Genomic DNA, 27,375 nt, shown 5'->3' with positions numbered 1-27,375 from the left:
GGCAAGAAGTTCCAAGTCAAATTTGCTACAGCAATCAAGTACTTAATTCTACCTCACATTACCAGGACAATGTTCTCTAGTTTACCTTCATTAATTTGCACATTTATTTTAATCCTTATTTCCTCATGAAATGTACAGCTCCAAGTACCCTAAACTTGTAGGTATAGCCCTTGACTTGTCATTAAAAGCTAATTATGAAAATGTAGAAAACAAGTAACTGGATGGAACCTTTCACCGATATTTATTATGGTACTTTTCTCAAAATAGGGCTCATCCAGGTCACTTTGGGATACAACATACACATTGGCAATTCAATTTTCCTTGTTAAAAGCTAATTATACGTGGGTAATAGCTAGCTCGGTTGGTAGATCGTGGTGCTCACAACACCATGGTACAGGGCTGAGATCCCCATACAGGCCAGATGCCAAAAAAAGAAAGAGAAAACTAACTATAGGATAAGGATTGTCTGTTGAAATAAAGAAAAAAATAATATATATTTTTTACTAAATGATATAACAAAATAGAAAACACAATAAACAAAATCTGCAAATTGTGTAAATTCCTAAAGCTCATTAAAAACTATGGGAACCCATAGCTCCCATTTACACCACGCCTGATCCAGCTGTCTTTGAGCAAGTTAAACTAAGCAGGAGACCAGTGAAATTACCATGTGGAAATTTTTCATGTGGAAGGAAAACAGACTAACTCCAGAAGCTGCGAGATAGAAGCAAGAGTAGTCACCCTAATTTTCTGTCCAACAGTTAATAAAGGAATTTTCAGGCAAAGCTATTATTTGCTCTGAACTGCCACAAAAAAAAAAAAAAAAAATCTCCCCCTAAAATACATTCATAGTTGCCAATTGAAAACAATACATAGTTTCCAATTGGCTAGAAATTTTGTCTCTGGATGGTGCTTTTGATATTATGTATCAACAACCTTACTCAAACTGGTATAAACAATAAGAAGTTTAATTGGCTCACAGAGCTGGAAGTGCAGAGGTGGGACTGGGGAACTTTACATGTAACAGGAACCCAGCTCTGGCTTTCTTTCTTGGCTATTTTCCAGCTTGATTGTCCTCCATGAAGAGGCTTTGTCCACAATCTGGTCTCCTTCATGGTCACAAATTTGCCTCCACCAAGCAGCAACTACCACAACATGGGTTCTTGATCACTTCCAGTGGGAGAGAGTGAAAGTGGTTTCCCATTGCTTCCTTCCCAAAACAGCGAACAAACTTTCTCTTTCCTCAAGTCTCATTTGCTAGAGTTTGTTCATAGGACCATCCTGCAGGTAATCATTGACAAGGGTGTAAGATTTCCAAAATTGTCATAGACTAATCTGAGGCCATCTCTGAAATGTTAGTTGAGTTCAGTACCTCCCAGCTGCATGGAAAGTGTTGGGGGAGAATAGATATGCTATCAAAATCAAGGTCCTGTTAGGAAAAGCAACAGTGGGATAGATACTGGTCAACAAACAATTCATAAATATTTGGTATTTGTGGAGTACCTAACATTAATCCACTTATTCATCTAGCAAACATTTATCGAGCATCTACTATATTCCTGGCACTCTGCTAAACCCAGGGATACAAAGAGATCAGCAGCACAGCAGTTAATGGGTTGAGATATGTGGCCACAAAGTCACTGGATTTGGAAAATGCAAGAAATTTTGAAATTAGGGTATTGGGTGGGGTGTCCACATGGACATTAAAACTCTCAGATTTAGGACTAAAAAGTAGGAAAGACGTTCTGTGACTGTGTTAAGAATAAAAAGGGAATTTTTTGAAGTTCAGCATACATTTAGGAAGCCCTAACTGCTAAGGATATCTAAACCAAATATGATTAATTCCCAAGCAAGGGTAGTCTCAGGAGTGAGTCTCTGTTACATAATTGGGCAAATAACTTCAAACAGTAAGAATTTAAAAATTAATAGCTTGTAAAACTATTTAATTACCTCAATAGCTACATAAATCAACCTTGATAATCATGTCTTTTATATGACTTGCCCCCTACACAGACTCAAAACACACAACAAAGTGCTAGCATTTATATTGTTACTTTTTCCTTTTAATTAGCAAAGGCTATATTATGCTAGATACTCTCCTATGCCCTTTTAAATTTGTGAAACTAAGGCATGAAAGTAGGTGAATTTAATATCAGATTGTAAAAATAATTTTCACTACTAACATGCACATATTTCCCTGGAAATAGCCATCTTTACACCAAATATATGTGTATGTGTGTGTGTGTGTACACACACACACACACATACACACAGCTGTTCTTTAAAATGTGTCTCCTTTTAAATACAACAGTTCATGGAAAGTCACTCAAACAATATTACTCACCACACTGTTTCCTCTTTCTGGGCATTGGGGGAGATCATATTTCTCAACTTCCCTTACAGTTAGATCAAGGGCAATTTGATGATATTTTGGCCATTGGAATTTGGGCAGAAGAGAAAGCCACATGCAAGTCTGGTTCTCAACAATAACCTGTGCCTCTGTCCAATTTTTAAGGAATCCAAGATTTTCCTGGTCTAAGATCCATCTGTCTTCATAGCTTCATACCCACGATACTCCACGTTCTAAATTTTTTTCAGTAGAAGTAAAATGTTCTCTATTCTGTGAGTCTTACAAGACTCTTGTCTCTATGCCTATAACCCTGATGTTCTTTTACTTAGAATATTTAAGTTCCCTGGATCCACCACCTTATGAAAGCCAGCCATTTTTTTGTAGGCTATATTAAATTTCATCTTCTTTTCTAACTGCCTTTAGATTTCCAGCTCTGACTTATCTCCACGTATTCCTAACTTCAGGAAACTGTTTCATTTCATATTGTCAAAACACACTTTATAATATTCAGGCCTATGTGATTATTTCTGCTGTCCTACTACTAGTGATGTACCATGAGAGATCTTTCATCCCCATGCAACTCCTAGTCATCGTCCCCAACTCATATAAAAAGCTCACTTTCTCAAGGAAACCTTCCTTGATCAAATAAGTCATGAAATGAATTCTGAATTCCTCTTTGAGTTTATCATAAATGGCCTAGAGATATTGTGTATATTGCTGATCTGATTTATTCAACTCTTATCTTTAATTTACCTATTTATTTTCTTCTCTACTATAAGAGACTGCATTAGTTGGTTCAGATAAAATCCGGAAACATTAGTTATCATTGCATTTCTTTTTGCTTGACCCTTGCCTACCTCCACGTATCCATGTAACCTTCCACGCCCCTGTACACACATGAGAACTGACTATTTTGATATGTAAAAGACAAAATTCTAAAAGAAGCCAGCTCACAGGGCTGTAAATATTAGATTGCAAAGAAAGTAAGTAAATAGCCAAACAATCTTTGCTCTATTATAACTTTTGCATCAGCTGGAGCAGAAAGATATTAGATTTTGCTGAGTCCCAGTGAAGGGTCTTACAACCTTGCCTTCTGGTTGAGTCTGAGAACAGTGATGACAAGTGACAGAAACTCAAAAAGTTCAGGGGGAATCTGAGAGATGAGAGGACTTATGCTTTCATCCCTGGGTGTAGGTCATGATGACAGCAAGCCTCATGCACAGCTACTCAACACTGTAAGTATGCTGTATTGGAGTAGCAGAAATGGATGCAGGTAGGGACCTAACAGCACACACCCAGATGACAAAGCTCACACCCAGACAGATCTGTAAACGTATCCAAAATGCTCACACAACTCTAGCAGTCATTATGAGAAGCTTACAGACCTGATACAGCCAGGAAGTTGGGAAGAAGAATATATAAAGTAACCTATGGAGGCCGGACAATTGGAAGTCAAGACATAATTATGATTTGGGGGTTTACACAGGGTCAATATATAAGATATTCCATGTTGTTTTGAAGCTGTTGAGTAGAGTTTTCTGTTACTTCCAGTCTAAGGAATCCTAACTGATAACCATGGCTTACTGTTAAGTATTTTATTAGTGGGGGCACTTCATAATTTCTAAGATTGTCTTGCTTAAGAAGACTGCCTTCCTGCCAAATAATACGTTATCATCAGGGAAGAAGGTCTACTCCAAAGGCCTGAATTTGAACATTAAGCTGACATGTCTGATGTTTCTCTGCATCTCCCTCTACTTCTAGTGTGATGCGTTTATTCATATAATGCTACTCATGTGCCAGGAATTGTTCCAAGCACATTACTAATACAAACTCTTGAAATTCCAAAGAAACATATATAAGGCAACTACTGTTACACTCCCCCACATAACAAATATGGAAATCAAGGCAAAGAATGTTTAAAGCACAGCCCAAGGTAGTCCGGCTCCAGGTTCTATGCCTCTTTCTTAATCTTTATTTTATTGAACTTGGATTCCAAATAAAATCATACCTGAGCCACAATATATAAAATAGATGACAAAGTAGCAACTCTGATTTAAATGGTGAGGGAGGATTTGAAAAAAGCTATAACCTCACAGGTCTCAGCTTATTTTCTGCAAAAATACATAGGGTGAATTAAATGAACTCTAAGATTCCTTCAAGCATTGGCTATATAGTAAGACGATATTTCTGGCATTTCAAGATACAACTCTAATTACATTTTCTCACAGTCCTGAGGTTCAGACAGAAGTGAGAAAACTACTAAGTATCACTGGTGTTAATTCACTGTTAGAATGAGAACAATAAAATATTCAACTAATCAACTAAAATAGTAGAACATACTGCTTTTAAAAGCAGGGTGAAGTACTTAATATAGTGTGGGCAATCTCAATTTTGGTGATTGTAGGATGTATATGAATTGGAAATATGTAAGCCAGATTCCAATATGTGATTGCTAGTCTCTAAAAATGGACCCCAAGAAACGCATACCCTTGTGTAGTTCCATTCCACTTTGTCCATTCCCTCTTGCAAACTAGCTGCCATACTGTGAGAATCCTAACCCTCCCAGAGAGGCTACACGGAGAAGAACAGAGGTACACTGGTGAGACAAGAGTTCCAGCAAAGCCAACACCAACTGCCAACAGTGCAAATAAGACATCTTGGATGCTCCCATCAAATCAAGCCCACAGATGTGGTCCTTGCCTACATCATATGTTGCAGAAGAACCACACAGCCTAACCCAGTCAACATACAGAATCACAAGTGATAACTAAATAGTTACTGTTTTAAGCCATTATGTTTTGAGATGGCTTGTTGCCCAACAGGTTAACAAAACATATCTGTACTAGAACACTTGGTTTAAATCCTATAAAATTATCCTGAGGGTCACATGGAGCTAATTGATCACAGGCATCCATCCCACTGCTGGTTAGGTGTAAATCCATGTAATAGCAGATACTGGAATTGGATTGTAGCCCTTCTGCGGGTGGCTCATATTTTAAAGGGAAATATTCTTTGAGTTTACAAAATGAAATTGAAGTTATAAAGTATCAAACTTCTCATGAAGAACATTCAGTTTCCCACATGGAAAAAACAAAGCTGAGTGGGACAGGAGAAAGTGGGTTGAGAAAAGCTGTTACATCTGCTGTGGCACAATAACCTGCTGTTCAGTGATACAGAACTGTGTATACGAGGCAGAAGCCAGCTCCTCGTTTTCATAATCACCAGGGAGCCTATTTGCTGCTTTGTGGTGATTGCTGAGAATCTCAAGGCATTGCAATTGACAAATTAACCTCTGAGAACAATTCATACGTGGCTCTTATGCCTAACATGCTTGCTCGAGTGTTGAATTTACTGAAGATTTAATGAAAAGAAAGAAAAGACTTCTAAGATTCATTTTTTTCAGAGAAACCAGCTGACTCTGTAGAGTCAGAACGCCTGCTCTCCTCTCTTCGCCTCAGCTGAGTGACCACGTTGTGCATATGAACATTACGTGGCTGACACTCTGTGAAAATCTCACTTAAGGATGGAGCCTGAATCCTGCTTTCCAATAGTTTCCAGACTTCCAGGAGCCTCAAGCTTCTTTGCAGCTTCTTTCACCACATGATCTGATAGCAAATTCTCTTTCAGAGAGCACCCTGAGTTTGTCAAGTTTACCCTTTGGTTAAATTGATATGGAAGCTACTGTGAATAGTTCAGAAACAAAGTGGCAACTGGTCCCTGCCTCATCCCATTTGTTCTCCTCTGACTGTTTAGAGGATAATACATTTCTTTTTGGTAGGCATTTGAAATGATTTTCAGAGTCTAGCCCATGGAGATCCTTAAAAAGTGATTGCTAACGATAGCAGTCAAGTGCCAGTGCCTTCCCAAATTCTCAGGTCTTGAATTGATGTGTTTTCCTATGGTCACTGTTGAAATGTCTTCCCCAAGCTGTGCTACATGATCATTCTTCTTTAAAGTTTTTTTTTTATTGTTTTTTTCCCCCAGAAAATCTACAATACAGTCAAAAGTTGTCTTCACACTGCTAATGAGGACCCAATCCTTGACAGCTCAAGTGACATTTTCTTCACTGCCAGCATCTGTGCCACAGTTACCAAAGTAGGACTGCTTCCTCATCATTTTGCTTCTCTTTTGAATCCGGAAATACCCACAGCTTTGAGTCACATCAGTTCAACATGTTGAAAATGTCACTTCTTGAATCACAGTCAGACAGCTTTTATAGCTTTAGGGTCCTCTCCCTTACCACTTACAATACTGTCAAATCTCAAAATAAATGACACAAAATGAGAACTTAAACCCTGCACATTCACTGGGCAGATGGCAGATGGCAGAGAAACACACACACACACACACACACACACACACACACACACACACACAATCATTCTCTTCTACACCACGGGATAAGTTTGAACATCTCTAAGGAATAAAGTGGGTTTTATTCAGTGCCTCAAAAACAGTATGTGAGAGACTGAATAATGTGATACTGGAACATTTTCCCGAAAACGGATTGTGTTATTTTGTAGATGTGTTTAAACTTTTAATCCCAACAGCAAGTTGTCATTGACAGTGGTATCCCATCACTTTCTTGCATTCCCTTGGTTCTTAAATACTACCTTGATGAAGTTAAATTTCATACCCTATCTCTCTAATAAGACTCTAAAGGCAAGGGCCTTGCTTTGTAGTTTTTGTTTGTTTTCATCATAAGTAAAGCTTGCATTAGTAGGTATCTAATTTTAAATGAAACATATTGATTGAGCAAATACTATGTTTCAGATAATGTGCTAAGTGTTTTATATAAGCCAACTCCCTAATCCTAAATCCTAAATGCAACTTAGAATAACAACAAAACAATAGCATCTTGCCTTCCTGATTGGAAACAGATTTTTAAGCCTAAAGATATTTCTAAAGGTCCTTTAAAGGTCCAAGTTATCTGTTTTGCTCTCCTTTACTTTCTAAACAAAATTACCAAAGACTTAACATACTTTTCCCATGAAAATTGGACCTTTTGTAGTTTCCTCTTATTTCTGGTGATGGACTAAGCTATACTCTTCCTAGAGCTCTTCTTTCATCTCTTCTTCAATACAAACACATCATTTCTTTTCTGTTTTAAGAACTTTACTGCAAGTAAGGAGAAGAAGGGAAACAAAAAAGCTGGGCATGTTTTAAGAAGTGCCTGTTCTTACTAGCGATCTACAGGACTGCCTCCCATAAAGGAGTCTGGCTGCTGGCTAACACCCCATGTGTGATATTTCATACCTGACTGAGGCAATCACAAAGGCTTTGTTTGGCAGGTCTCACAGGAGGCTACTGCTGTCCCCACTTTAGACTTGGTGAGCAGCCAGAGCATAGCAGCCTGGGAAGGGAGTTGCAGGTAAGAACTCAGTTGCCCATGCCCAACCATGCTTTTATGCATTTAGGTACACCTAGCCCAGGCACCTGAATTCAGAGGCTTCTTTTTCTGAAGCCTTCAAGCAGAGGTAGCTCCACCCAGACTTCCTAATGGGGGGAGTAGGAGAAAACCTTGAAGATACTTTTCTCCTCTCTGACTCAGTACATGATATTTCGTCACTCCTAGCCCTTCCCCCTTCCCTCTTGTCTGTCTCCAGCCCCAGGTCAGTGAAACTGCAGTGAGACAACCCCCATGTCTGTACAGTTCCACCTGACCTGCCACTGGTGTGGTTTAATGGGGGAAAATGGAACTGGGGAGAGTCCATGCCTTCCCTGGTTAGCCTCTTAATCAGACAATCACTGTTAAGTGATTAAAGGCTCTACTGTCACTTTCATTTTGGCTTGCTTTCTTGATGGGCTACTCTGAACCTTGGTAGATCGGCTCTCTCCAGCTCAGCCAAGCCCTTAACACTCACACATTTAAGGTATCAGGGAACCTTTCCAGCTCCAGCTTCAGACTTCCCCATAAATCCCCACTCATCTGCTTTGGATCACCCTGACCCATCCTCCTGGCATCAGCCCACTACATAGCTTCTGGATCAGATTATAAATGGGAACTAAGGTCCTTGTAGAGGCTCAAAGACCTCTGTTCTTAAATAGGTGAGTAACATTTCTGAGAACTTTCCAACTCCCCAACACTTTTCAATGGCTCTTCTGCATCAAGAACACAGGCTAACGCCCTAAAGATATTTCTTCTTTGCATTTAAGCAATATGCAAAGAATAGAACAAGACTCTATAAAAATGAAATATTATTATCTTTCACATTTTAAAAATGAGTTGACTAAATATAATTTTATTCCAATTAGTCTGACAAGCCAGTTTGTGAGTGTACACAGAGCTTCAGAGAAAAAATAAAAATATTAAATAATGAAAGGGATAATGACAACCTTTGCTAGGTACTGTGCATTTAGAGGCATTATCTCATTTAATCCTAACAACAATCTTATAAAAGTTGAAACCTAGTATTAGTCTTATTTTACAGGTAAGGGAACCAACGGTTAGATGACTAACTATAAAAAAGCCATTAAACTAAAATAAAATACTTAATATTGAGTTTATTTAATGCCAAAGCCTATGTATAAACCTTGGCAATCATTGCCTAGTACATTTTCTGTAAATATTCTTACCTGGATACTATTGAACAGCTCCATTTGTGATCTTTTCATTGATAGAACCAGGATTGGTAGCTTTTATTCCTCTGCTTTTCATACATAAAGTTGACTATAACTATGGCAATCACAGAGATGATTGTTGATGCCACAAATTCTTGATATGACTCTGAACGGGCTGAGGCAGTCTCAGAACAGTGAAGATATTAAGTATAAGGAGCAATTAAAGACAGGAGCTTCCTGTGCTCCTGTTCTTGCTGCTTTTTTTACTTTCTTTAATCTAAGCATTTGTCTGTAATTTTATCTGATTTCTCTCCATCTTTTAAAAAGATCTCTAGAAAAAAATTGTCTAATATAAAAACAATTAAAATTCTCATTTATTTTTCTGGAAAACAGTAGTACCATGACTATTTCTGACTGTATATTATACACATTGATGAGAAAACAGTGGGGGTTTTTTTTGTTATTGTTGCTTTCGTTTTATTTTCTTCATCTAGAAAAAAATTTGGATGTCTAAATATTTTTAATTATTTTCTTGTTACTTTTTCTAACAAGAATAAAATAAAAAACATTGCCTTTATTGCTGCATTCTAGTTCTGATTAAAACATGCATTTCCTACCATTCTGCTCATGTAACACTTTCACATGCTAAGATAAAAGGCATAAATTATAGTATTTTATCAGCCCTTGGATATTCAAAATAAAATAATTCTTCTAATAAACCACTTGGAATTCCATATATTATATTATCATTTATACCCCTCTTGAGGTGAAGTAACAACAGCAAAAATATCAGAGGTCTTTTCCCTCAATTCTGATTTCTGGTGTCAAATATTGTGTTCAAAACAATTGGACTTCTCTACTCAAAGTAGGAAATTTATGAGGTTTTGTTTGATATGTTGAAATATATTTATTGGTGATCATGTCAAAAACAGTAATCAAAGGGCCCAACAATACAATTCACCACGGACCTTTCTATAGGTGCATTTCCCCCTCATTGCTAGCTCTGCTCTGTGAATTCACTCACCATTTTTTAGAACAACAGCCATCTCTAGTCCATGGCCTCTTTCAAAGTCAGTGATCACTAAAGAGCTTAGAGCAGAGAACATTAATAACTGGAAACAAGGAAGAAAACTTCAGTGATTCATTTTTATTTATGTATTAAAGACCCACAAAATGATATACCTGAGAGAAACTTTGAAAGGTCATTTCATCTTTTCTCTTCTGTGGGCTTTTCTTTCCTCCAGTTTCTGCAGCTATAAAATGAAGAGTAGTAATGGGCTTTCCTCGGGTTTTGTGCAGGTTAAATAAGATGAGATATATCTAATGCATATGGTACAAAACAGACATCAAGGGCTTTCCTATAAATATTAGCTGTTTGACTGCTCAGCACTCGCCTCTTGAAGGTAAATTTCCCCCATACTGTGGGTCAGGTTCTCTTCTCCTCTTAGCATATCTCTATTGTAGCATCTTTCAAATTCAGTTTTACATGGTTGGCTTTTCTCACTCCTTCTCTGGGCTGTAAATTCCTTAGTTGCAACAATATTTCTCATATACCTATATCATTTTCAGTGTCTACCACTATTGAAAAACTTATAAGGAATATAAGGGCCCTCTGAAATGTGTGTGAATTTGGACAAATGATCAGTATCTCTGATTATCTGTTTCTTCATCTGAAATGGAAATGGAAGTATGTCAGTTCCACCTATGTCACAGACTTTTGTAAGCATTAGTTGCATAACTACAAGATTACTGTGTCATTGATTATTATACTAATAAACATATTTTTAAAATAGTTATAAATTTATGTAATACAGCTACAGTACATAAATGAAACATTTATTCTTAACAACGAGTTCACATTGCAGAATTCTAGGGGCCAAGATTCCTCTATATTCACCTAGAACTTAATACCACATGTTAAGTAATTTTAAATGAGAACACCCATTCAAAGCACAGAATTCAAACACAGTTCTCCCACATATGATGCATTTCTCTATGTCATAAGTAAAAACAGCTGTCTTGAAGAGAATCATCAACAATATGTATTAGATAAATTCAAGGTATATAAGAAACTAAATTACTTTTAATCACTACAAAGTTTCCCGAGTGAAGGTCAAGCACAGTGTTCCATGAGACTCTTTTAGAAAGTAAGAGATGTAAAGGTTTTAAACAACTTGTCTTCTTAGATCTTCTCAGTAAGTGATAGATTTAAAGATTAAATCTCAATCAATTGTGTGCTAAGGTCTTCTTTTTCAGAGATGGCAAGATGGTGATCATCTACTTGTTTATTTACTTGGAGTTTGTGACTAAAATATCATTTTGTAACTATTAACACTTAATGCTGTCAGTTCAATTTGTCAGACTTTTTTGGCAGGAAAAAAAATGCTATTTTTATTTTACTTTCTAAACTCAATAATGATTTTGTAAAACAATAGGCATCAGAATTTGATTTCTTTCACAAGTACTCACTTTTAAATAATGTACTTTTAAATGCAATTTTAATGGAAGGTCCAGTAAGTTGTCACAAAATTATTAAAGCTACTCTAAATTGTATTTGTATTCAGTGTGACAACTGGCTAGGAAGTATAACACATTTCTCCAGCCAAAAATCCAGTTGTCAACTATGAGCTGGCACCTCACATCAGGATGACTACTCAGGGTGACTACTGTTTGCCATGGTTATCAAGAATGAAAGGAAACATAGTTAAATATTTTAAACAAATTACTTTTCTGACTCTTACTTTGTTAATTTACTAATAGAGATAATAACTACCTCATAGTTGGTTGTGAAAATTAAATTTAAATATGATAAGATATGTAAAGTACTTTGCGGAATGCCTGGCACATAACAGGCACTCCAAAAACAATAACTCTCTTTCCACTCTATTTCAGTCAACCACATATAAACGTATTTGTTAGAAAGTTTTTTCCATGGGCTATATCCTGTTTAATTATGAAGGAGAATCTAATGATGTAGATTCTAGTGGGCATCCAGATCCTTTTACTACTAAGATTATATGTTCTTTGAGGAGAATAATGGTCCAAAAAGGAATATAAATAGTCATGTTCTATCAAGAAAAACAACATTGGAGAGCATACACTTCTTGATTTCAGGACTAGCTATAAAGGTATAACAAATAAGACAACATGGTATTAACATAGAAATAAACAAATAGATCAATGGAACAGAATAGGGTCCAGAAATAGACGCAAACTTATGTGATCAACTCTTTTTCAACAAAGGCACTAAATAGTTCATTGAGAAAAGGAAAGTTTTTTAATAAACGGTACTGACAAAACTGTATCTCTCTCTCTCTCTTTCATTCTCTCTCTCTCTAGTATTTTAACAAGAACCTTGGTCCCTTCCTCAATCCATACACAGAAATTAATTCAAGATGGATCATACACCTAAATGTAAAAGCAAGCAAAACACAGAAGATATCTTCATAACTTGAAGTAAAAAAAGTGTTCTTACCAAGGTCATAAGAGGTATTAATCATAAAATAAAAAATAACTCAGACACCATCAATATTTAAATCTTCTACTCCCAAAAGACACAATTAGAAAGTGAAAAGGCAAGCCTCAGATTTATAGAAAATAGTCTTAATACCAAAATATAAGGACTTTTCCCCCCAGATTTTAGGAAGAATTCTTACAAATCAATAATCTAAAAGAACAACCTAATCTAAAAAAAAAAATGAGCAAAATAAAATGGTCAAGTGGTCAATCAGCATATGAAAAGATGTCCAATATCTTCAGTTATCAGAGAAATTGAAGCCACAACAAAAATATGACTGCACAACCATTAGATCTGTTAAAATTAACAAGTCTAACAATACTACATACTAGTTAGGATTCAACAAGTGCAGCTTTCGTATCCCTCTGGTAGGAATTCAAAATATTATAATCATTTTGAAAAATTGTTTCTATTCCAGTAAGGTATCTATCTAAATTCTGACCCAGAGTTCTTCATCTAGATACTTACCCAAGAGAAAGCTTATGTTCACCAAAGACTTCTTCAAGAATATTGCAGCAGCATTACTTATAATAGCCCCAAAGTGGAAACAATCCAATATCCATGAACAGGAGAATGGATAAACATAATTTGGTATATCCATACAGTGGGATTATATTTAGCAATAAAAAGGAGCAAATTACTGTAACATATAACAACATGGATAGATCTCAGAAATATGCTCAGTGAAATAAAGCAGACACAAAGGACAAATATTGTGTGATTCCATGTATATTAGATACATATGCAAATTCATAGAGACAGAAAGCAGAATCGTGATTACTAGGTTCTGGGGGAAGAAGGGAATGGAAATTACTATTTAATAGATACAGAGGTTTCGTTTGGGAGTATGAAAAGTTTCTGGAGATGAATGGTGGTGCTGGTTGCGCAACAGTATGAGTATACTTAATGTCATTGAATTGTACACTTAAAAATAGTTAAAATGCTAAATGTTATGTTCTGAATATTTTACTACACACACACAAAGTAGCCAAGTAATTGAGTTAAAAGTGGAAAGGAAAAGATCAGGCTCTTTTGTTTTTGCTTTACTAACTTATGGTCTAATGGTGTTATATATATGCTTTCATACTTTGCTCATCAATCCTTTCAAAAAAGGAAAATGAGTAGTTGGAAGACAAGAATCCGTGGAAACAAAAAGTAAAAAATTTTAAAGGGCTCTTTCCCCTTGTAATTCTGCTCAGACAAAAGGAAAATAATTCCAGGTACCACATGTCATTCTAAGAGGTTTAAATTTTCATTAAAGTGAGACAGCAGACAAGCTTCCAAGGAAATAATGTGAATCCATACCCACATCCAGCAGAGATAATGATTCTTTTAATTATAAGTTACTGGGCCAAATTCAAAGAGATATGATGGGCAAGCAGTAGATAACTAAATAATAAATAGTAACTGCATTTCTTCCCTTGTGTTTTAAAAGGAAAAACACCTGAGAACCTCTACTTGATATTCCTTACACAATGTACCCTCTGTGTCATGAAGTCATTTGAAATAATGTCATTTGATGCTATGCATCCAGTAACTTTAAATAACATCATTAACATTAGGATGAAAATAATGGAAACTGGCTATCTAGAGGGCATCCTTCTTCATACTTATGAGGTTTGTCAAACAAAAATTATGTGACTCTCCCTTTGTTACACACATTTGTCCTGTATAAGCAATAAAATGAATACATTTATAAGAAAGAAGAAAGGAAGAGAGGAACAAATCATTCAGTTACCAAAAGCTTCAGCTTTAAATCAATCATAAAACAAATTACTATTTTTTTCAAGAGATTACCAATTCATTCGGAATTTGCATGTGTGTGCATCTGTGCTTTTTTTTTTTTTTTTTTTTTTTTTTTTTTCCATATAGAACACAGAAGCACTACTTTAGGCAGAAAAGTGGATTTTGGATTTCAGGTCTGTTACTAAATTGCTGAGGGACTTAGGTGTGTTTATGTTTTGTATAGTCTTTAGAATAGGGGCTTGGGTGATTTTATCTCTAAAGTTCTTTTAAATATGTCACACTAAGTCACTATTTCAGAGAACGATGGTTTTCCATAGGGCATACCTATGATTTGTATGGTACATATGCCCAGGGTCTCTGGCCAGGAAAAAGCTAACTGGCCAATACATATTGAGAAAAGAAAGAATGGAAAAAATATTTACTTCATTTCTGCTTCTTGCTTTTGGTTTGATCCCTGAACTGTCCCATATAAAACAGTATACCAATCAGGAAGTTATAGGCACTAATTCACATGTTTGGTGAACCATTCATAAAAATAAATCAGGATCGTTTTAAGTAAAATCAGACACAGTTCAGAAGAAAAAAACAGGACATCAAACAGGAAGATGATTTTTCTTTCCATCACTCTCTTTTGTTATGGCTTTGAATGAGAATATGATAAATATGTTGACATTGAAACTGCAGGAAGTGAGATAAAATGGAAACCTGAAATAACTACCTAAATAAATCAGCTTCAGATACTTGTAGAAAAAAATGTACAGAAAAGCTGTTTCTTGGTATGATCATAGTTTGGATGAAAATGGGCTAGGTCAAGAGAGTCCTATCCCTGCATACTATTGGATCCTTTGAATATGGGCAAAAAATGTGAATTTTGGTATGAAGCAGAACAAATATCTGAATTATTTTTGGTGAATGACAATATAGAGAAAACTAACAGTGTATATGATTAATAACTGCTATGATTGCTATATGAAAAGAATTGGAGAAAGTAACATGCGGAAAGGTTTAGTGGCTGGTGTAAGGGCCTTCAGATCTATGTTTTTCAGTCTTTGTAGGATTTTCTCCCTTAGCAGTCATTAACTTTAGGAACAGGCAAGGCAGTTCATAGGATTGTTCTGAGATAATTGAGAATAGTATTAAAGCAAAACAAAACCAAATAAAAATAATCTTGTGGATCCTCAATATGGTTAGTCACATCATCAATCACAAGATCCAACTTGGAAAGGGAACTGAGATAGTAAAGAAAATGATACACTGAAAAAAAAATGAAGGCTCAAAGTGAATGTGTTGATGAGGTTAATCAGTTTATTGAGAGTGAAAACAGTAGAGATCTGGAAGAAAAGAGGGGCCATCACTTAGGATGGTTTTGGAGTTTAAAGTTTTTAATGAAAGACTTTTCAAGGGGAAAAAAAACCTTGAGATATGGTCTGGGTATAATGGATGAATTAAAGTGGGAGACAAGATCACTGAGATAGCGGATCAAATAACTGGGCTACAGAATTAGCATTTTGAACATTATCTGGACACATTCCAACCTCTGTTTATGGGTGTTGAATAAGGGTATGAAGATACCAAGGGACCTTGAGAAGTTGTGACAGTGGGATTAATCTAAGACAAAATGCAACAAAGGTAAGGAAATAGGTCTTGCATGTGAGTTGGACAAAGCGCGGCATGAACACAGTGAAGTACATGCAGTTCATCAGCATCATTTATGAAATACTTTTAAGTGGTTTTTAAATAGTTTTAGTGGAGAATCAGCTCTATAATGAGTCCCTAAGTTAATGGGACCAAAACATCAATATGGTTGTAGGATATAGGAATAATGCTGTAGTATATAAGATGAGAAGAATACCCTTAAGGGATGTCTAATGGTCACATGGCATCTGCAAACTGTGCAGAGGAGGATGACATATCAGGTAGGGAGCTGACAAGCAAATGAGAAATATTTGTCAGAACTAAGAATATATCACTTGGAGAAGAGAAAAATTGTTCGAGGGAAGGAGGGCTTGACAGACGTCTTCAAATATTCAGAGTCGTGCCATAAGAGAAAGTCACCGACCTCATTAGATTAATAATTAGGACAAATGAGTGGAAGTTATAGAAGAATAGGGCTTTGAATATAAATTTCTGAAAGTTAGACTTACATATGACAAAAAAGGCTGCTTAGGGAGAAAACACTCTCCCCGTCATCGGAATAGTTCAGGCAAGAGCTTGAAGGTGTAAAGGAACTCAAACATCAGATGGATGCTTGGAGAATCAGACTTATAAAAGCCTTTCTGCATATACTTGATGTGTCACAAAAATGAAAATTACAGGTTCAAGATAAGTTCCTGGTGATTCTGATTTTTTGTTGAGTATTGATAAATGTTATGCAGTTTGTTAAAGACAGAATGAGTTAAAATTGTTTGGTACTGGAAGATCCACCATACATCTTGAGGATTAAATAGAATTTGCATCAAGACTTATATACTTAACGGTTTGAATCCACTTTGTACTCACTTAAATGTTATTTTCTGCACTCTGAAAATCAGTCCATCCGATGTAAAAGCTAGAATTTAAATAAGTCTCTTCTTCATTCATAAAAGCAGCCTCCTCAAACTCATCATAGCATTATTCACAACCCTCTGCAAAAGCAGGCAAAGGATTTCTGATAATTGGTATTAGGTAAAGCTAAGATGTGTAGCATTGTTGAGAAAGTTGCTTTATTGTCTATTTCACACATAGAGATATTGAAGTTATAATAAGCATAAATTTCTTTTATCATGTGTTTATTATGGCAGGTACTGTTTTATGCACTTTATAGTCCTTTACGACTTCTCACTCAAAGAGCCAATAGCACATTCAGAAATATATTTCCCAAGAATAGTATCAAAACAAAAGTGTTTACTTAGTTTGAACTAAATCGGATGTGACAGCATGATAGATACTTCTCCCTTTGGCTAAAGAGCATCACTTCCCATCAATGTCAGTTCCCCACAAGCTCCACGTGTCACAGAATAAGTATATTTTCTCATGGGTAACATCTGACTCCTGTGTGTGTCACTCTGTCAAGTTGTATCCCATTGTAAAGTTCTTGACATCCGTGTCCTCCTCAGTGTGGAGGAAAAAATCAATTCTAAAATCAAAACTAGGATTCTGGAAAATGCTCTCAGAAAAGGTTACACTCATTTTATTGAAGAATATATAATAGGCAAGTCTATGTAACTATGTAACACCACAAAGAAAAGCAGACTTCAAACTGCATGATGTCACATGTGCAGATATTAATAAAAATCAAGAAATTTACCATCAATTATGGAGAGAAATCATGCAAGTGCTTAATTGAAACATATTTTTTTTGTCTGGTGTTCTAATCTGAATCATCATGTACAGAATTTTAAAATACTTTATAGTTTTTAAGTGAAGATTCTTAGGCATTTGTTCCCTTTACATATAATTCAAATTAAGAGGGAAAACATACATACTGGACTACTTAGCTTATTGTACACAATTCAGATAGTTTTCTTCAATGATCTAAATTTTAGATTATTTAATGATAATGCCTCTTGCATTATCTCATTGTTAAATAACAGGTGTATAAAAACTCTCTGTTGAATAAATTAATCAATAAAATGAATTAATGAATAAAAGGCCGAATGACAGACAGAAGACTATGCATTACTACATAAAATTAGATACCAGAATCACTTAATAAAAAACAACTTTGTTTTCCAAATTACATAAAAAATTTTTGATCATTTCATTTTTAAAAGGCTGAAATAATCCATTGCTAATAAAATTACTTGTATTCATTATGAAGATATTATTAAAGGCACTGGGTAATTCTACATTGGATGCATATCAAATTATATGTTAGTGTTAAAGACAAAAGCACAGGTTACAGACTATAAGCAGGAAAAACACCTATAAGCAAATGTGCTAAAGCAAATGCTAAATGTGGTTTTATCATGTAAGATGGTTACTTGTATTTCACAGAAGGTACAGAGGTGTTTATTATTCATCAGCAACACAGAAGATGGAAGGACCACGTTCTGGACTGAACAATGAAGATGTAATTTAGAATGTTTATATATGGATATATCCTCATCTTAGTAATCATTCTCATGTAAAGGAGACAGAAAAAAAAAACAGGTAGCAAAACAATTATTAGAATCTACTCTAGTACTGTTTTTTCTAGGAATGTGAGAAATGTGTCAAGGTTCCTAGTCTCGTGACTAGATTTGTAAGATGTATGTGTTCATGCTAAAGAACTTGAACTTCCTATGATTTCTTCTTGATCTTTTACCTCTTCATGTTCACAGTCACAATATAATTAAGTCAGCTTTTTTACTTCACTTAACTATGTGTTGTCTTCCTGAAGTGCCTCAGAGTCTACTGAGTGTACCGAGACTAAGAAATTCACATTTTCAGCGTTTACCCTTGTTTAGTGGTATGCTAATAAATGTTCAAAAACTGGCTCTCAGAGAAAAGCCCTTGATTTGTAGCATTTGCTGAGTTCTCTCTGTAAATACACTCAACAAAGCCAACATCAAGCTACCAACGTGATGTCAGTGAAAGGGGATATGGAAAGAGATGGGCAGCACCATGCCATATTTCCATGACATGGATGTGAGGTAAATCACCTCAATCGCATAGAGAATAATAAAATACAGTAAAACCATGAAGAAGTGGTAGGCATAACACATGTATTACCTTTGTTTGTAATATAATTTGTTTAATTATATTCATGTGATTAGATTTTTAATAATAGCTGTGCTTATTATTAACAAGAGGCTCATAAAATTTCTGAAAAATTAACAATCAGTTCTTGCTAGACAGCACAACTTGGCTCCAGTACTCCATTGCGTTCATCCCGAGGAGACAAATCTCTGTTTTTACATAGCTCTGCCTTTACACATTATACCTAGATGTCACATGAGTCTTTAAGGGAATTTTATTTCATTAAAAGAGTTTGATAACCATTGATTTAATTAGATTTTTTTATAGTGATATCTGTAGGTCATTCTCATCTGTACTATTTGGTGGTGCTATTTGAAAACACAAATTTCCTAGCTAGGAGATATACTGAATCAGAGGTGTGTATGGGGCTAGGGGGTTGTGGGGGAAAGGTGCTCTGCATTTTAAACAAGTACTTGACTTAAGATATTGTTATGTTCCTTACAGTTGGAGAACTTCAACTCTGGCTTCTCAACTTCTCCTTTCTCCAAGGTGGAGCTGGTAGCCTCCACCTGCTGGTTCAGCCATACTCAGCTTCAGTTGCAGGACAGTAGGACAATGAGCGGTGTCAGTGCCACCTGCAGCTGAGGTTCAGCTTCACAGAACCGTTATCTCATAAACCCAGAATGTCCTTGACTAAGTCAAAACTAGGTATAGTCAGAAAATGCCCCAACTTTCTCTAAACAAGAGACAAGGAGGAAGCATCTGCTCCCTTTATCACAGAGAGAAAGAATACTGAAAGCAGCAAAAGAAAAGAAACATGATAGTCAATGAAACCCTGATATAACCGTCGGTGGATTTCTCAGCAGAAACCATACAGGCCAGGAGAGAGTGAGATGATATATTCAAAGGGCTGAAGAAGAAAGACTGTCAACCAAGAATTCTGTATCCAGCAAGACCAACCTTCATTTATGAAGGAGAAATAAAGTCTTTCCTAGACAAACAGAAGCGAAGGGAATTCATCAACACCAGACCTGCCTTACAGGAAGTGTGAAAGGGAGTTCTTCAAGCTGACAGAAGAAAATGCTAAAGTGTAATAAGAAAACACTTGAGGGTACAAAACTCGCAAGTAAATTAAATATGCAGATAATCTCAGAATACTCCAATGTTGTAAGTGTGGTGAATAAACCACTTATTTTCTTACTAGGAACACTAAAGGACAAACCTAACAAGATGGTAACAAACTCAACATCCACATAAGAAATAGGCAAAATTAAAAGTTGTAACTTGATACAACAAAATGTCAAAAACAGAGGGAGGAAGTAAATCAAAATGTAGTGTTGGATTTGGTTTTTTCTCTTTTCTTAGTGATCAAAGTTAATTTGTTACTAGTTTAAAATAATATGTTATAATTTTTTTGTAAGTCTCATGGTAAACATAACACAAAAACCTGTAATAGACATACTAAAATAGTGAGAAATCAAAATACAGTACTAGAGAAAACCATTCAGACATATAGGAAGACAGTAAGATCAGGGTAATGCAAATTAAAACCACAGTGAGATATCATTTCACCCCAGTTAGATTGATTATTATCAACAAGACAGAAAATAACAAATGCTGGAGATGATGAGGAGAAAAGGCAACTCTTCTACATTGTTGGTGGGAATGTAAATTGGTACAGCCATGGTGGAAAACAGTATGGAGGTTCCTCAGAGAACTTAAAATTGAACTACTCTATGACACAGCTATCTCACTGCTGGGTATATACCCAAAGAAATTAAAATCAATATATCAAAGATATATCTGCACTCCCATGTTCATTGCAACACTTTTTTCAATAGCCAAGAGATGGAATCAGCCTAAATACCTATCAGTGGATGAACTGATAAAAGAAAACTGTGGTGTGTATATACACATGCACAATGGAATACTATTCAGATATAAAAAGATGAAATCCTATTATTCGCAGCAACAGAGATGGAACCGGAACACATCATGTTAAGTGAATTAAGCCAGGCACAGAAAGGGAAATACCGCATGATCTCATTCATATGTGGAATCTAAAGAAAAAAAAAGGTTCTCATAGAAGTAGATAGTAGTAGAATAACAGTTATCAAAGGCTGATAGGGAATGGGGCTAAGAGAAAAGGCCACTGGTGGACTAAGGAGTTCAAAGCTATGCTATCTACTCTAAGTATATGCACAGTATATGCATGCATTATTGAAACAACACACTATACCCCCATATATGTACAATTAGGGTTAAAATTAAATTAAATTAAAAATTAAATAAAAAATTATAAAAGAACATTATTAAAAAATTATCATAGATAGAGAAGTTAACTCCTTACATAAGAGTGGAAATCCTCCTCAATCTCAGCTGTTGCCATTTGTCACTTCCTCAATGATTGCTGAAGCTTAAGGAGTTGCTGAGGTTTTGTGGCTGACAAGTAACAGGGGGAGGTCTTGTTAAACTAGTGGAGCTGAAGTGTTCAGCTAGTGACTGTCATGTGGCATATATTCAACAAATATTTATTATTTAACAGACAAATGGATAAACAAATGCATGAATGACTAAACATGTGAAAGAACCCAAGATTATAACAGAAATAATCTTTAAATTCTTCTTGCCTTTTCTCTAATAAAGCTTCCAAATTAAGAGAGCACTTGGATTTTTTTTAAAAAACTCACAATGTTTCCTTTAAGTGTGATTTTATTCAATTTCATCAAGGGAACTATCTGCATTGTCATCTAAATGAAACACAAATACGTTTTCCTTTCTTTGGAGTACAAAAAAAGAAAACCCAATATGGAAATATTGAAATATCGACATCTCTGGAGAAATATTGGTTGATACTACAGACATGGAGATAGACACACTGTGTATACTTCTTGCAACATTGAGATTCATTCATGCATAAAAGATAAAAATATACAGTCAGCTTCATATTTTAAGAGATAAATTGTATTTAAAGTTGGCATGAGGCATGTCTTTACATATAAACCACTTTTGTGTGTGTCTCTCAACTTTATCCATGTAAAAATAAAACAGACAACTATCTAGCTAATAGCTACTGCCTCTCAGCTAAAACACAAAATGGTCTGTCAAATAGATTTCTCTGAAAGATGAGAAATGTTTAGATAGGAGGAACCTGAGTTACTACCAAAAAAAAAGTGGAATTTCTCACTGTTTACCCTGGGACAAAGTTATCTGTAGAAGACACAGAAATTTTTCCCAGTTGCATTAAGATTAGATATATAATCTGTTAATTTTCTAAAATATTAAATTGTCCTTAAACTATTTTTTATCTAATAATTATATAATTTATAATGTATTTGAAAAAGGCATTTGTATTCAATAGTTACTTTATACAAAATGTTTGGAAAACATGAAGATAGTTTAGAATGTTAGATGGTTTTTAATTGCTTAGATTGTTTCAATTTCATATATAGAATTTTCCAATGGACTGAGTGATGTTTTGGACAGCTTTGGAAACCTAATGGAGGCTATCATCTTCTGTGTTGAAGAACAGCATAAGAAATGGAATAAGTGGATTTCAATGGTGAATGTTATTGAGAATATATGTCCAGAGTGCATGATGCCAGTAGGGTTTGTAATGAGATTACACTAAAATGACTTCAGAGGGGAGACATATAAGACTCAATTTGGTTAGTGAAGAAGCTGTATCTTAAGATGAGCACATGTTTAGATAGTTGAACTATTATCTGACATTTCCTCTATAGTGATCTAATTTATGCCCATTTCGTTTAGTTTTGTTATTTAAATTAATAATGTTTGATTGTAAAATGTTAGCCTAGTGTTATGATTTTCATTTCCTCCAAATCTAACATACATTTCCTAATGGTTCTAGAAAACTGCTCTAAATAGAGGTTTTATTTTATTGTCAACAAACATTGAGAGTTGAAGTAAAAATTTTTTTCTGCAATCTCAAATTTTCCCAAAACTGTCATTAAAAAAACATATTCTGTAACTTGGAAGTGAGGAAAAATCAGAATTGCATTTGGAAATGCCCTAAGTTTTTAAGCTTGTTTAATAAAGTTTATGGAAATATCAGCTTTACTCTCTTAACAAACTGCAGTTCCTCTGAGGTGTTTTTTAGGTTCACCAGGGAGAAATACATAGTTATGAGGTACAGAATCTTCCATGTAGGTTCACTCCAGGAAATATTGGGAAGTCGGAGAAATATGTTTTCTTAAATCCCTTTCTTAGCTCTCCTTTCTCAGGACTTTTTAGATCTAACTCTTCCTGTGCTTTCCACACATTGTTCTGATGTCTTCTGAATGGATGAACCTGTCTCCTAGCTCCTGATCTGGACCTTAATTTCTGCGTGACAACTAATCCTATTTAGAACTTAAACCACTTCAAGGCAAGGCTTACTTGTATTCTGATTTGTTTCTTTCCCCTTAGCATAGGGCCCTATACATAGCAGCTAATGTGACCAAATGACAGACAGCCCCACATTCAAATTCCAGTGCTGCCATTTACTCCATCTCTGTGTGGCTCTGGGGTACATTACCAAGCTGCTCTAGGTCTCAATGTTCTTTCTGATAAAATGAGGATAACTATACAATCCACTGACCTTACCACTTTTCCATTATTTGTTATACCATCCACCCCCCTTTTTGCCCTCTTCTTGTTCCCTAAGCAGTTTAGATTCCACACGTCTTCTTTTTAATCAGTCCTTTGCAAAAACTCTTTACTCCCTTGACTACCTCTCCTCTGACAAAGCACCAAACAGAATAAAACTTAACTGTCTGCTTACCCCAGGTCAGCAGCCCAGCAAACAACCATGGGAAGAAAACCAAACACGATTGTGTTGTCTAGTTTCACTTTAATTTTATTATGACAGATCTCAAGTGGTCAGTCTACACTGCTCAGTTGTCATAACTTCATGTATATTATGATTTCTTTTCTGTAATCTGAAATAACAATTTCCCACCTTTTCCCCTGTCTTTAAACCCTTAATTTTTGTTTCTCCAAGAACGCTCACACTCTGATGATGATATTTTCTTATGTTTATCATCCCCCCAGCTCAAAATTGACTAATGTAGCTGCATGCATACATTCTCTTCCCGCTTTGTCCCTCTTGCCAAGATGGAACTGTTTGCGCCCCTCCACCTCTACTTGCATGCTGGACTCTTCGCCTTTTTGCCTACTCAAAGGATTGTGTTCTTGTGACTTTCCACTCTCTTTTGAATCATTAATTTCCCCCTCTTTGACTGCATTATTTCTAAGAGTTACAATATCACTCATGTTCAAAAATGGAAATAAATTCAACAAACAAGAAAACCTCCCTTGAGGTATGTGACAGACTTTAGGAAAAAACTGCTTTAAGAAAATAAGTATGATACAAAGATATGCTTTGAATATTCAGAGTATTCTCTTATTCAACTTACTTACAAAATGTATTTAAATTGGCATGATGCATTTATATTATTTAAAAATCAGTTACCAATTTTTTTCTTTCTTTTTTTTTTCTATTTCATTATCCTTTCCATTCATAGTTTATCTTTATTCACTGACTGTGCTTTTGATGAAATAAAGATGGAAACTTACTTTTTGGAACTTCAAACAAAAGTCAAATGATCCATTTAGCTACTGGTTAGGAACTCTGGTCAAAATTGCAGTAGGATATGAGACTGACGCATGTGACTGAAATTATGTTTTTGGAGTTTGTCCAGAGCAATCCATGCATCGACTTCTGGTTTCTTATTATTAAAACGACAGTTGGCTTTATCAGTAAGTTTTCTAAAAGTAATTCAATGTGGGCTTTGGAACAAAAGCGTTCTGAAAGTGCTGTCAATAATAGGAAGTAAGGTGTTTCTTCCCAGCCAATTAAAGCATCTACTTATATTCTTGACCACTATTATTCATTAGATTTATTTCCCTATAAGAATAAGGGTCTAAAATTTTAAAAGTGTTTAACTTCTCAATTAAAATGAATTGAAAATGCAATCAAAAATTTTTCCACGATTGATTTCCGTGCTCTTTTATAAAGTCAGGATACAGAAAGCAGAAAGGTGTTTTCCAGAGCCTAGCGGGAGAGGATAAATGGGATTTATTTTTTAATAGGTATTGTGTTTCAGTTTGGGAAGATGAAAAGTTCTAGAGGTGGAAGGTGGTGACAGCTGCACAAAGATGTGAATGTTCTTAATGCCCCTAAGTTATATGTTCAAAAATGGTTATAAAGGTAAATATTATGTTAAATATATTTTTCCTCAATAAAAAAGTGCCTATTAAAAAGAAGTAGGTAGGATAGCAGATAAGTGAAGATGGGTTCTATCCAAATTATACACCAAACACAATTTTCTTCTTGACGGAGTTTCATAAATTATTATACATTGTCTTATTTTAATGTAATATAAAAATATTCAGTATGGTATACTTTATAAATTCTAGACAGAAAGACTAGACTATAAGAACTATCAAGAAAAAATTGCCTTCCTTACAATTATGCTAGTATTCCCACACCCTTTCTAAAACTGTCAATCATAGTTACCTGGACATTATCTATACACAAACAACAGTCCTGCAATGAATCAATAACAGGATTAATAACTAAAATAAATACAAGACATCTACCTGAATCAAATTGATGGAACCTAGGCCAGATATTATGTTCAAACAGAAATGCTCTGTTTGAGTATAATTATCAGTGTCAAGTTCACGAATGTAAACATCATTGTCCATTGGTAAGCAAGTGCTGGCTTCTAATTTATCCATAAATGAAATCAGTCATCTGAGTTCTCCTATGTGTCCTCTTTCTCTATATTAAATCCATTTTAGAAATTCGCTACAGTTGTGAGGGGAAGACTCACAACTCTGGCCCCAGAAACTCAGTTGCCAAAGTGTATTTTAAGAAGAGTTTAGGATGATTCAGAGAGAAACAAACAAGTGTTTTTCTTCTTGGGCTCTCTGAAGCCTATGCCTCTGTACAACATACAGGAGAGAGATGAACATTAACAGAAAGCATGCTGAGACTACAGCAGTCGGTCCAGAACACCTGTGTGAGGAGCATGCCCTCAGAGAGGTTGTGATGCAGCAGGGAGGAGTGTGAATTCAATCCCTCCCCTCTGCACAAGCAACAAAAGACAACATGAATTTCAGAAAAAAACAAAAACAAAACACAAAACACAGAGGACCTACAAGTTAATATTATAGCTCACATTGGCTCTTTGTTTTCTATTCCTCCCTCTTCTCTCCCAACTGGAAGTCATCAGCAATGACTCACTCAGCTATACACTTGGCTAGGGACTTGTGTTGACAAGAGAGTTATCGCTAGCCCAGTGACAGAGGACAGACATTTCAGTCAAAACCCATCATGTCACATCACTTCTTTAGAAGCATGCCCCTCTATTGGTTACCCAATAATACAATTCTTAGATTTCCTCTGTTTTTACAAAAAGCAAACATCATGAATGTTAGAATATCTGGAGACAAAATGATCAGTTTGTTTTTCAAAGTTGAAAATTGCCGTTTTTATCCTCTCTTTGGGTAGTTTCTGGATAAAGGGAATCGTACGGTTGCTAAATTCATTTTCAAGTTATTTAAGCATGCCAAGTTATTTTAAAACATGGGGGAGTGAGACACTTTAAGATTCAGAAAGTACCAAAAACTTTTACTAGTGTTGCATTGAAGGCACATGTACAGTATGGATGGATTGTGTACGTGCTACAAAAAGACATTCTCTAGAAGCAGCTGGTGTTCAAGGATAAGGATTTCAACAACAGAGAGGTATGAGGTGATATAAGCAGAGGACCCCACCGTTTTGCATTGGTTAGATTTTTAGAATAAAAAATCTAAACCTGCATAATGCTCCATGCCCTGTGGTATACAGTTTCTTTTGGGGGATGGTTACTATTTGATTCTTTGCAATCACCCTTTAGTGCTCTGTTGACAAATATTTGGACTTGTGAGTTAAGTCCAGTATACATTCATCAATTAACTTGTGTTGTTTTCTCTAATTTTGTGAAGATAAAATGTTTGAGAAAAGGTCCTAGAGATTTCAGAGACTCTCTCCCCAACTTCTCATTTTATCAATGAGGAAATAATGGCACCTTTGAAGCCATATAATAGATTGAATATGGTTAGATCAAAAATGAATTTCTCTCACATGTTTTCCTACTGAAAAGTAAATTTCTCTAACGTGTGAGCTCCATGAAAGCAAGGTCTAAATTGTATCCCTAGTATCATATATGACATATGGTAGGTACAGAGTAAATGCGAATGAATAAATGAAACTAAGACACAGTGACCTTCCAAAGTCTCAAAGAGCTAGTGAAAGAACCCAACCATCTTGAATACTAGCATATGTTAAATGTTTTTATTTCCAGGACTTTTGGATTGGAACATAGGAAAGTAGTTGTGTGCCCACGTAAGCTCCTTGCATTTTATAAGCTTGTGCTTCATATTCTAGCCAACTAATGAAGCTGTAATACTTATTTTCTCAAATAATAGTTGAAGTTCAAAGTAAATCCTTTAGGAAATTATCCTTACAAAAGTTTTCCCAATAAAAAACAGT

General features: G+C 35.4%; 1 protein-coding gene across 1 annotated transcript in view; it reads right to left on the bottom strand.

Moving 5' to 3' along the window:
- The window catches only part of DCC (DCC netrin 1 receptor), a 770,973-nt gene that overhangs the window by 265,017 nt on the left and 478,581 nt on the right, over nucleotides 1-27,375 (bottom strand). The window lies entirely within an intron of this gene.

Source organism: Cynocephalus volans, chromosome 13 (assembly GCF_027409185.1).
Source record: "Cynocephalus volans isolate mCynVol1 chromosome 13, mCynVol1.pri, whole genome shotgun sequence".
Taxonomy (NCBI): domain Eukaryota; kingdom Metazoa; phylum Chordata; class Mammalia; order Dermoptera; family Cynocephalidae; genus Cynocephalus; species Cynocephalus volans.
The sequence above is the reverse complement of the archived record's forward strand: the minus strand, read 5'-3'. Positions and strand labels throughout refer to the sequence as shown.